Source organism: Rhipicephalus microplus, chromosome 5 (assembly GCF_043290135.1).
Source record: "Rhipicephalus microplus isolate Deutch F79 chromosome 5, USDA_Rmic, whole genome shotgun sequence".
Lineage (NCBI taxonomy): Eukaryota > Metazoa > Arthropoda > Arachnida > Ixodida > Ixodidae > Rhipicephalus > Rhipicephalus microplus.
The window spans coordinates 38399255-38411329 of NC_134704.1; the positions used below are offsets into that span (position 1 = coordinate 38399255).

Genomic DNA, 12075 nt, shown 5'->3' on the forward strand with positions numbered 1-12075 from the left:
GATTTGTGGTCTAGTTTGTTAAGAGCATGTGAACAGTTACAGAATTTTCTTTGGACAATGATACGGTCAGAAATTTTCAGACAGAACTTGGAAAAGGTAAACTATAGTGACGTAGAGCAGCACATAACTATGAGCTAATACTACCAACGGTGAATATAAAATAATAAATAGTAAAACTAAAAACAGAAAAAAAGATGGTTGTATTTTGAAATAGAAAACCCAATGCTTAAGGAACACAAAACACATGAGACAAGAACGAGGACGTGTGCTGACTGCCAACAGTTGGTTTATTGCACGTTAAGCTATATATATAGCATAACGTGATATATGCGAAGGGCGAAAAGAATAAAGGTGGGGATCCAGGAAAAGGGAACATAGTTGAACATAGTTGCAGCGTAGTTGGTTTGTAGTAGCACTCTTTCATCGCGCATTTTCGTTGTCTCCTTTGGTTATTTTTGTAAGCCCTTGTCATTGCCCTTGTTCCAAAAAAAAAAAGGCTTGTTTCTTTTTATATCAATTTCCGTGTCTACCCGATAAGTACATCAGTCAGGCTCAGACATGTCATTTCAACTACACGTGAAACTCCGCACGGGTTCACCAGCCTGCAAATATATTTAAAGTGTACCACTTGGAGGTATTTCTGGCGTCGTGCCGAAGCGTAAAGTGGAAGCCCGCCAGTCTGCCGCACGACGCTTCTAGGTCGGCGGGGCTTCCCAAGAATTGTGTATCACGCTCCCTCACTTCCCAAAATGACCCGCACACAGCGACACTTGTTTTTAAATTTTTTCTCCTCCAGCTTTTATTGCTTTTCTTCTCATCATCCGTATTGACGGGTGCCAAGCACCGTTTTCATGGTCCTTCGTGTGAACAGTGTAATCAGATCCGAACGTGATTACTGCCGAGTTAGCAGTAATAAATTACAGTCTTTCCACGTGGCAGCTTATTCTTCATCGACTTATTTTTTGCAAAAAGCGTTTGGAGCTAAAATAGGAAACAACTATTCTTCGTCTCTTACTTTTCCTGCAGTAATCTTGCTCTTTCAAAAGTACTGGGTCAGCGTTAAACCAAAATCAGTTTGGCTGAAGTCGACCGCTCGAAGTCTGGCGTGCATTGGTTGTGTTGGTTGTTCGACTCGTGTGTTCCAAAGAGTGAACGTTGGATTGTATGTAGTTCCTGTTATTTTTCACTTTGGTAACCGATGAGTGAGGGCTGAAGTAGCTAGGACTCAAGCTTGGCTGACAATACAGCTGAAAAAAAAAGAATTTGCGAATTCCGCTTTGTTCATCTATGTGACGATTGAAGTGTTCGCCTCTCAATCTAAATGAGTAGCAGATATGAGACACACATTAGCAAGAAACAAGTTTGGATTAAACAATTATTAATTAAAAAACGAAACTGATCATGGGCGTAATTCTTACGACCGAGAAGGACCACTGCAAGAAATGTTTTACTATTGAAGTTTTTTTTAGCTCCACAGGCTTCAAAAATGAATATAATGAAGGCAATGAGAGAGAGAGAGAGATAAATAGAGAGGAAAGGCAGGGAGGTTAACCAAGCTTGGCTCGGTTGGCTACCCTACACTTGGGGTGGGGGAAAAGGGGAATAATAGAACGAAAAGAGACAGAAAAGAAGAGGAGTAAGAAAGAGAAGCATAAATAGTCAGCTCGAAACTACACAGCACGGCCTCGCACAGTTCTTTCACAAGCGGTCGTGAAGTTTGGTGTTCCTTAAAAAGTATAAGAGGGCTTTCGTGGCTTTGCGCGTATGGGAAGCCGTCGGCCAAGGTCCCAGGATATTCTCTTTAAGTGGCCGTGAATCCAGCTGACAGAGCTTGGCTTCCATAATACGTCGTTCGGTCTGGTATGCTGGGCAATGACATAGAATGTGCTCAAGCGTTTCCTCGCAGGCGCAGATGTTGCATGCCGAAGTGCTCGCCATTCCAAGGAGACGAGAGTACGAATTCGTAAATGCCACGCCCAACCTCATGCGACACAGTAAAGTTTCAGCGCATCGTGGGAACCCGGATGGCAAACGAAGTTGCAAGTTTGGGTCGATCGAATACAGGTGCGTGTTGGAGAAACCCTGCGTATTCCATTGTAGGAGAGATATACGGCGAGCAAGTGATTGTAGTAGCCTTGCAGCGTCCGTTCTCATGAAGGCAATGAAAGTGCCGAATAGCCTATGAAAGGAAACAAAAAGTGCATGATTTGAAAATGCACGTTGATTGTGTGCAAGAATATGTAGAAATAGTAGCAAGAGAGCCTAATCACAAAAGAAGATTAACGGAAGATTAGGAATGGGCTGGAGCACATTCGGCAGGCGCTCCCAAATGTTGTCATGTAATCCGCCGCTGTCATTAAAGAGAGAACTATACAATCACTGCATAATGCTAGTTTGAACTTATGGGGATAGTCGTCTACGTGTAGGGTAATGAAGCAGCTAGAGGAAATGTTGAGGTCCAGACACTGTGCAGCAGGACGTAAAATAATACGAGGAAGATCAAGAGATCGGAGGACGACCGAATGGGCCAGGGGACAAAAAAGAATGGTTGCGGCTCTAGTAAGTTATACCCGGGTGTGCGTAGCGAAAGGTGTGGTTTATCTTTTGGTTTAGCTTGGTTCTCTGTATTGTTACGCTTATTGAGAAGTGCGGCTCGTTCTTCCTTCGTCTCCTCGGTTCACTGCCACCTCATGGTTTCGTTCCGACGGCGAAACCTAGAGTTGGTCTGACTCACTTTTCGTAGCTGCCGATGAATGCCATTGAGCCACCCCTTACACGACATGGTGGTCTAGTGGCCTGGGCGCTCGACTGCTGATCCGCAGGTCGCGGGAACGAATTACGGCCATGGCGGCCTATGTAGCTACGGCTGATGTAGCTCTAGATGTGCATTGGCTGAATACGGCCGATGTAGCTCTCACTACAAAAACGACTAGCCGCTATCCTAGCGCACGTCAAACGAAAGAAATGGACTTGGAGTGGCCACGAGATGCGTATAACGAACAACCGCTAGACAAAAGAGTTACAGAATGGTTACCACGAGTTGGAAAACAGAATTGAGGAGGGAAGATGATTAGATAGAGTGAAAAAAATTGGGACATTCGAAGAGATGAAATGGAATAATCTCACACAGGATAGGGTAAGCTGGAGATTATTGCGAGAGACTTTCGTCTTGCAGTGGCCTGAAGCAGGCTGAGAAGAATACTGATAGTCTTGTGTGTCGGAGTTCTTATTTTGCTTGTGTCCTTTTACGTGCAGCGGAGAGTTCTAGAATATGTGAAATTCCAGACAAAGAACACGCAGAGGCCGGACAATCTATTTGTCGTAAACTCAGAAAAAAAATTCGTACTCGAAAATTGTTTAAACTCTTGACAGCCCTCTGCCAAAGCTATTGGTCCTCACAGACATGTTCACTTCAATTCAAAAGTTGGCTCCTTCCAGAATGATTCCAAGAATCACGCTCAATAAATACGTACAACACGTACGGTTCTTTAAAAAACAAGAGCGGATACCTGTATTGCAGTGCCTTGTCGTCAGGTGGGCAGCTTGGGACACAGCCACGCCTTTGGCCGCTTAGCCGTGCCTTGTGAATACCTATTTGTAAAAGCCCGAACGAACGCGAATGACTCAAGGGGTAGTTTTGAAAACAACAAACGACTATGTACACCAGACGACAATGCCAACAAAGGCATGATGAACTTTATTTGTATTGCAATACTTAATATATAAATGCAAACGAATCAATATTGGCAATTGAACTAACCCAGAAGATTTGGATAAACGCGTCCGATGATCTTCCCATCGAGCAACCGCGACGCTCGTCCTGCCGCCTAATTTATCGGGTGTGTCCGTAAAAAGCATCACTGGCGCATGCATTTCTCTCGAGCCTGCACCCGTCAAAGGGCGCTGTGTCGTCTTCCCAATGGCGACTTTGCATCGAGGCGATGCGGGGCACACTCGCACAATGGACTTTGACTGGCGAGCTCGGACCAGTCCGAATGAGCAAGTGCTGGTGGCAAGCGGGAAGTGGAGAGAAAGGGACACATCGAGAGAGAGAAGAGGGAGACGTCAGAAGAAGACGCGACGCCGTGTGGCGGCTCTGTTCGGCGTCCTCGCTCTAACTGGCTTTCCTGTCCCACGCATTGCAACGGTCACGGCTCGACGGGCTAGCCACGGGTGAAGGTTAGCAGAGATTGAGAGTGAAGAGTATAGGGACGGGGAGGGAGCGAGAGGCTTGGGGCAAAAGCGAGCGTCGTTGTCGCAGGGCCAATTGATTTTCGAAGTCGCCTCGCCGCCACGTTGTCTTGGTGGTGACTCCCCCCACTCCGCTTCTTCCTCGGGTACTCTGAAGAGCGAGCGGTGGCGTTGTCTCGCTCTTGAACGCTGGAAGATGAAGAGGAGGCCGAAGAAGTGCGCGTTGTTGGCTCGCGTCCTCGCCCACTTCTCTCGATTGTGTGTGTGTTTCTCTCTATCGGGGATTTGTCTGAAAATTGCGCCGGTGGAGGACGGACTTCTCGGCGGTTTGCTCGTCGAATGGGCAACAAAAGGGAACGGTTCTCGATGCACGCCATAAAGAAAGAAAGAGAATTGAGGGGCGAAAGGGTAGACAGAATGGCTCATCAGTGATTTTTGTCTTGGTATATCGTGTGTGGACGCTGTAGAGCTTTGTATCGTGTGCTGTAGTTCCGGTTAATATTTCTATTCTTATATAATTTCGCTTATAAATATTTTTTTACAGAAAGTAAGAACATAGGAGAGAAAAAATGAAAGACGGATGAAGTGAAATCACCGGCTTCGGCTGACAGTGGTGCGTCTACCGCTTTGTTAAAAAACGAGCGCAGACGGGGGCGGTGGCCGAAACGGAACTTCCGAGGAGCGATGGCGGAGTGGGCTCCGCTCTCGTAAGTCAAAACCCCTTGCTTGTGTACGGCGTTCTTTCTTTCGGAAATTGCCCACGCACCCACTGAACGAAAGACTACATTTTCTTTAGTCCAATTACGAGCACATCATTTCTGCCTCTCTAAGGTCGTTTACCACAGCATTTAATGATGACACTGCACTTTTGGGCTACTATATCTGTGTGAACTCTTTGCTCGCGCATTACTTTGATGACCCTCGCTTTTTGTTTTCTTTCTACGAGATTTTCAGTTGAATTCTTCGCTCATAAAAAAAGGCGAGGAACCTGCACGGTAAGCGCAGCCCAGTCACAGCGAAAGCTTAAATTAAGAGCGGCATTGCTAGAAGCAGTAGTAAACTCTCTCGGGGCTACTAATACAAGTACGCTTGCAAGGTACCCGATACACCATAAAGTATAATTTTTGCCATGTTGGGAAGCACCCAATACGAGATTAGTATTCATTCTGCGGAGAGGTAAGGTAACCGCTACGCATTTGCAGGATATTATTTTGCCGATGCGGTGGCTGATGATGAAGTTTGTAAAAGGTTGGAAGCACTCAACGACAAACTCGTTACGCAATTTGCATTGTCTGATGCCTGCTTTTTTTTTGCTCTTCCACCGCGGTATATTACACATGTTAATGCGGTTCCTTCTCGACACATTTCGCAATAGAGTTTTGAGAATCGGCAAAAAAGCAAAACAAAGAAATGCCATGGCTGTGGGGTACAATACTGGGTCGCCATGAAGAGGACCCAGGTTCAAACCATATTTGCATCCTGGATATATTTTCTTATTTCATTTCTGTTTTTCTTATTTCAAGCGATAATGGCTACGGATACCGGTGGTGGCGGTGAACAACTACGGTGCCGAAAGCGGCTCTTCTTGAGATCTCACACCTGCTCCCGCTGTTAAAAATAACAATTCTGAAGTCAAGCAAAAAAGTTACCATGTCACCTTCCGATGGGCACATTGGTACTTTCTTCTAATGTGCTTTCGCTTAGTGTCCCAGCTTCAACGTTATACTGACACCAGTTTCAGAAGACGAAGTCACTTTGTCACACTCCTGTATACGGAGACGGCTCTGCGCGATTGCGAAGTTCGCTAAGCGTTGATAAGGTACTTCATTTTGACATTAAATTCGATGTTCGTATGCTTGCTGCATCCACTGACATTGGCACCAATGTGACGTCAGGCTATAGAGTGAATTCTGGTGAATTCTCGAATCTGTATGGCTATAGTTGTGATTGCAACAGATACCAATGCATCGAAAATTGCTGCTCGAGTGTTCCGAAAAAACATTCACAATGGCATATTGTGCGAAACCAATAAAGCCGCATAGTGAAACGGCGATGGAATTGTCACGCCTTGCGCGAGCACGTCACCAGAAGCTCATACTGTGTTGTGACGTCAGGGTACAGTAGAAGAACTGAAAATTCTTTAAAAACACAATGCATTTTGATAAGTTTATCATCATGCACTCAAGTTTACTACAGTTACCAGCATATTTTCTACATGTTGAAAGCTTGGCATTTCATTTGATGAAAACAGAAAGAAAAACAAGCTGAAAATTGTAACGTCAGCACCGCCTAGATGCCAATAATTGGCATGAAGACATAAATAAATGGCGTAGAAGAGGGATTGTTTGAAGTACAGAGAGAGTTATTGTCAATTTCTATTCATGACGTTCTCTTCTTTTTTAAATTCAGGTAATAGATAAGACCTGCTAGTTAAATAACAGGCAAGATTTTTTTAATGTGATAACATGCACGTTAAAGGTGTTTGTACAGGCTAGTCAATACAAAGACGCAGAAAAGCACTTCCATTACAATGTGGGTGAACGAGTGATAAGAAGGTTGTTCTAGTAAAACATACTAAACAACAACTGTAAAAAAAATGATAAGCTCCCTGAAAGAAGACAAGCTTTGCTCGCACTGTCATGTTTGCGTGTACTATCCCCAGGCTCATACATTCCATACAACATATATCTACAGGCCTGTGTGATCACATTTCGCGGAATTGCTTCTCCCTTGTCTCGCTTTATGTCCGGGTGCTTTGTGGCGAACGTATTTTTCGTAGCCGTTGGGCTTGCGCTATCATCTAAGTGCTCTGCGTTGCAGGAAGGGTGAGCTGTTAGAGTACAACCCAGATCGAAAGATTGGCTTTGGAGGAACACATTTCTTTCATTCGCAGATAGTATCCGTAATAACAACCTTCCAGCTGCCTTTGTGGCTGCCTTTCGAAAGTACTCCCTGGGTACTTATAGCTCCGGTTGTTCTTCATTATATATTTCCTCCAAGAGCTCGGAATTTAAGCCATCTTGCTGATGGAGTTGTACAATACACGGCCCTGTAAATGGCATTGTCATCTCACTGTGTTTTTTTCTCTCTCACTCTATCTCTCTGTTTCATTTTTTTTTGCCAGAATTGCGCTAGCTGCTTTTGCTTTCAGGGGCGCTCGGATGTCTGTTTAAGACTTCACGAATCCGTACTATTCTTCAATTATTAAACACACATTATCAAACACTCCAACGTTCAAGTTCGCCACATGACGAAGTAAGCAACATGTTGTTTTCGCAGGGATACTGGTCATTAAGGAAGTAAGCGTGGCGACTACTTTTGAAAATTTTAAGCGATGCACCTCGCATCTCAGTAGTGATGAACAGTTTTTTCACGTATTTCAAGCAGCGTTACTTGAGAGAGACGGCTGTCGGCTGCTGTAGAAGGTGAATTGGTACACTTCAGGAGATAATAGTTCACTTTGCTTATTGCTCGCTTCGTAGATACCACAGTCATGGTTTGGTCGATGCCACGGCGGTCACATTTTTATGGAGTTGGAAGGCTATAGGCCCGGGAACAACGCGATGCCATGCACGTTTAATGAACACCAATGGGTCGCATGTTTCCGGAACCGTTCACTACGGCATGCGCTGTAATCATATGGTGGTTTTGGTACGTAAGCTCCCTGGTAATAATGGAAGGCATTGCGAACTAATTACACGTATTAAGTACTACATCTGAAAATTTTCGGTGTTACGCTGCGGCCATAACAAGGGCACAGTTGATTCCATAACATTGTGGTCCAAAGAGGTTGCTATCGATGTCACTGTTGACATAAATCCTCGCAAAAATAGACAATAACAAGGACTTATCGGCTCCACGTTCATTAATATGAAAAAAAAGTTGCTACAGCCGCACACCTAATGCACGCTTGCAAAAAAAAATCAAAAAGGCTTTCCGATGGGAATCGTGAAAGGACAGATTGTCAGTAGACGCATTCGTTGTACCAGATATTTTTTTGCCGTATTGGTGCAGGCCAATATGTCCGAGTGTACAAGTTTCCAGATGTAAACCAGTGCAAAGAAGGTATCGTCACAGAGAAACGTACTTGGGTGAAGAACGGCCACTTTAGCCTTTTTGCAGCCGAACAAGCAAAGGTCTGAACACCCTCAAAATGGCGTTTTTAAGCTCGCATCCTCTCGTTAGTTGGCACATGCAATAATCGCCTCAGGCGGTTTCCCGAAATGAAATTTTGTCATATTTATCATAGAAAAATCTTACTGATCTGTACAATCGTCCACGTCGGCTCTACACCATGTCCTGCAGACAACGTTTAATGCGTGACTGCAAAAATCAGTGATGTCTACACAGAAAGTGTTGAATTTCTACATTAGCTTTGCACTGCCGGATCAACATATTTATATACCTGGCTTAGATGTACGCGTATTACTTTGTTAAAGTATGACTGTGTAGCATAGTGGTAAAGACACTCGTCTTCGTCGCATACGACACGGGCTTAAATCCCATAAAGAAACAAAATCTTTCTTGTTTTTATTCACGCCGATGGCATTACCGGCCTGACCAGCCACTCGTGGCGCTGAAAGCTACGCCGTCGCATGGCCGCAGGACCAAACGGTAGTGTCCGCTCTTAACGTAAGTATGGCGATCTGTAGGGATCCGTTCAACTCCTCAGGACGAAATGTCAGTGGAGCATCAATTACGTCACTTCGCACCAGATATCTGGCAGAAAAGATGCTGAATGGTGAAATGCATTTTTAGGACGCTGTCGACTTCACCAGAAAACACCGCTTGTATTACGGCAGAAAAGAAACACCGAGCTTGCCGCTACAGACGTTAGCTGGCGAAATTCCAGCTACAGTGACTGGTAATGATAAGTATAAGAAGCGCTTTTGCTTGATAGCGCGGCACTTGAAACAGAACCTGCCACTTACCCGGGCCGTTTCTGTACAGAGTACACGTTTCCCACTTCTTTCTGCTGTTTACGCAGCTCGAGAAAGGGAATTGCAACTTTCCACTTCGAAAGCGAATCTCGCAATTACTGCAAAAAAAACGATAAAAAGAATGACTGTGATGACGACTCATATTACGACATATTGCGAAACTTTCGAGCTAGTACAAAAAATCTGCTTAGTTATCGAGCTGCACTGCAGGCAGCCCTGAGAAAGCGATAACAAGACTTGGAGCAAGAAGATAGATAAGCAATAAAACCTTCACTTAAGGAGCAGAGCTGAAGATTCTGGGTGTAAATTTTCAGGGGGATACTTTTTATGGTGACTGGTATACGAAGAAACAGAAGACAAGAAAAAAAAGACAGATGAGAATGGAGTTGCGCAATGCGATTATCCCGTCAAAGTGAGACATTAAAGTTGGAAAACAATGGCGTGATGACGCACTACGGAAAGTCTTGCAAGTTCCAGCACGAAACATTTTCGAACGAAGTGAGATTGATTGTAATATGGTCGACGAAGCGAGATGACATCGTCGAAAGTCTGTGAAGTCCATTTGCTCGGATATGCACGCGGTGTTGTTACGTAAGTTCTGTATTTGCCGTTCAAAATGGCTCTGAGCGGTTTAGTGAAACGTTTGCTTATGTAAGCAGAATGGCATTTAGTTGGAATGAACAAAGAAAAATAAAAAAATAAAAGCATTCGAGCAGCAGCTACAGTAAGCCCTTTGTGCCATTTAAGGCCCGCGTTTACCGAGTCACCCTGTCCGTAACTTGAACAGTGTGGTACAACGAAAGCTGTTTATGGAGGGTGGTATACTACGCTATAGATTTAGCGAATAGAATTAATCACAAGCGTTGAAATGAACGCGTGCGCGCGCACACACACACAAACAAACACACACACACACACATATATATATATATATATATATATATATATATATATATATATATATATATATATATATATATATATGAGATATAACAGACAGTAATGCCAAGGAATGTACAGGGGAAGTTATTAAAACCAATGGAATGTAAATAAGAAGAAAGAAAAGTGGATGAAAAAATTACCAACTGTGAGCAGGAATCGAACCTACGACCTTCGAATTACGCGTTCGATGCTCTAACCACTGAGCTATCACAGCGGCCCTCCCTCCATCCACTTTTTTTGGGTATATCTGTGAATTTAGAAGTAGGAGTGACAGTCAGCGCCATCTATAAGCCAAACAACGAGTGTGAAAACACTCTTATGCGCATGTTTGGCGCCACGTAGCACGTGAACTTATTATGAGCGGGCAGCTGATTATTTGTCCCTCTTATACAACCTAAACATACCAAGTCTGCCAGTACGAGACCCTCGTTCAATGAAATAAGGGAAAGAAGTGTATACCTAAGGGCTCGTTTTTCCGTGTTTTAACACAATATTAATGAGATATAACAGACAGTAATGCCAAGGAATGTACAGGGGAAGTTATTAAAGTGGTTAGAGCATCGAACTCGTAATTCGAAGGTCGTAGGTTCGATTCCTGCTCACAGTTGGTAATTTTTTCATCCACTTTTCTTTCTTCTTATTTACATTCCATTGGTTTTAATAACTTCCCCTGTACATTCCTTGGCATTACTGTCTGTTATATCTCATTAATATTGTGTTAAAACACGGAAAAACGAGCCCTTAGGTATACACTTCTTTCCCTTATTTCATTGAACGAGGGTCTCGTACTGGCAGACTTGGTATGTTTAGGTTGTATAAGAGGGACAAATAATCAGCTGCCCGCTCATAATAAGTTCACGTGCTACGTGGCGCCAAACATGCACATAAGAGTGTTTTCACACTCGTTGTTTGGCTTATAGATGGCGCTGACTGTCACTCCTACTTCTAAATTCACAGATATACCCAAAAAAAGTGGATGGAGGGAGGGCCGCTGTGATAGCTCAGTGGTTAGAGCATCGAACGCGTAATTCGAAGGTCGTAGGTTCGATTCCTGCTCACAGTTGGTAATTTTTTCATCCACTTTTCTTTCTTCTTATTTACATTCCATTGGTTTTAATAACTTCCCCTGTACATTCCTTGGCATTACTGTCTGTTATATCCCATTAATATTGTGTTAAAACACGGAAAAACGAGCCCTTAGGTATACACTTCTTTCCCTTATTTCATTGAACGAGGGTCTCGTACTGGCAGACTTGGTATGTTTAGGTTGTATAAGAGGGACAAATAATCAGCTGCCCGCTCATAATAAGTTCACGTGCTACGTGGCGCCAAACATGCGCATAAGAGTGTTTTCACACTCGTTGTTTGGCTTATAGATGGCGCTGACTGTCACTCCTACTTCTAAATTCACAGATATACCCAAAAAAAGTGGATGGAGGGAGGGCCGCTGTGATAGCTCAGTGGTTAGAGCATCGAACGCGTAATTCGAAGGTCGTAGGTTCGATTCCTGCTCACAGTTGGTAATTTTTTCATCCACTTTTCTTTCTTCTTATTTACATTCCATTGGTTTTAATAACTTCCCCTGTACATTCCTTGGCATTACTGTCTGTTATATCTCATTAATATTGTGTTAAAACACGGAAAAACGAGCCCTTAGGTATACACTTCTTTCCCTTATTTCATTGAACGAGGGTCTCGTACTGGCAGACTTGGTATGTTTAGGTTGTATAAGAGGGACAAATAATCAGCTGCCCGCTCATAATAAGTTCACGTGCTACGTGGCGCCAAACATGCGCATAAGAGTGTTTTCACACTCGTTGTTTGGCTTATAGATGGCGCTGACTGTCACTCCTACTTCTAAATTCACAGATATACCCAAAAAAAGTGGATGGAGGGAGGGCCGCTGTGATAGCTCAGTGGTTAGAGCATCGAACGCGTAATTCGAAGGTCGTAGGTTCGATTCCTGCTCACAGTTGGTAATTTTTTCATCCACTTTTCTTTC

The 12075-nt window shown here is 43.8% G+C and overlaps 1 protein-coding gene and 4 non-coding genes across 6 annotated transcripts in view; 4 read left to right on the forward strand and 1 right to left on the reverse strand.

Annotated features, from left to right (window-relative positions):
• Positions 1–12075, forward strand: part of LOC119174687 (glutamate receptor ionotropic, kainate 2) — a 356865-nt gene that overhangs the window by 25384 nt on the left and 319406 nt on the right. The window lies entirely within an intron of this gene.
• Positions 10215–10287, reverse strand: TRNAT-CGU (transfer RNA threonine (anticodon CGU)). Its single transcript has one exon. It is a non-coding gene; the product is annotated as a tRNA-Thr (tRNA).
• Positions 11064–11136, forward strand: TRNAT-CGU (transfer RNA threonine (anticodon CGU)). Its single transcript has one exon. It is a non-coding gene; the product is annotated as a tRNA-Thr (tRNA).
• Positions 11520–11592, forward strand: TRNAT-CGU (transfer RNA threonine (anticodon CGU)). Its single transcript has one exon. It is a non-coding gene; the product is annotated as a tRNA-Thr (tRNA).
• Positions 11976–12048, forward strand: TRNAT-CGU (transfer RNA threonine (anticodon CGU)). The gene has a single exon. It is a non-coding gene; the product is annotated as a tRNA-Thr (tRNA).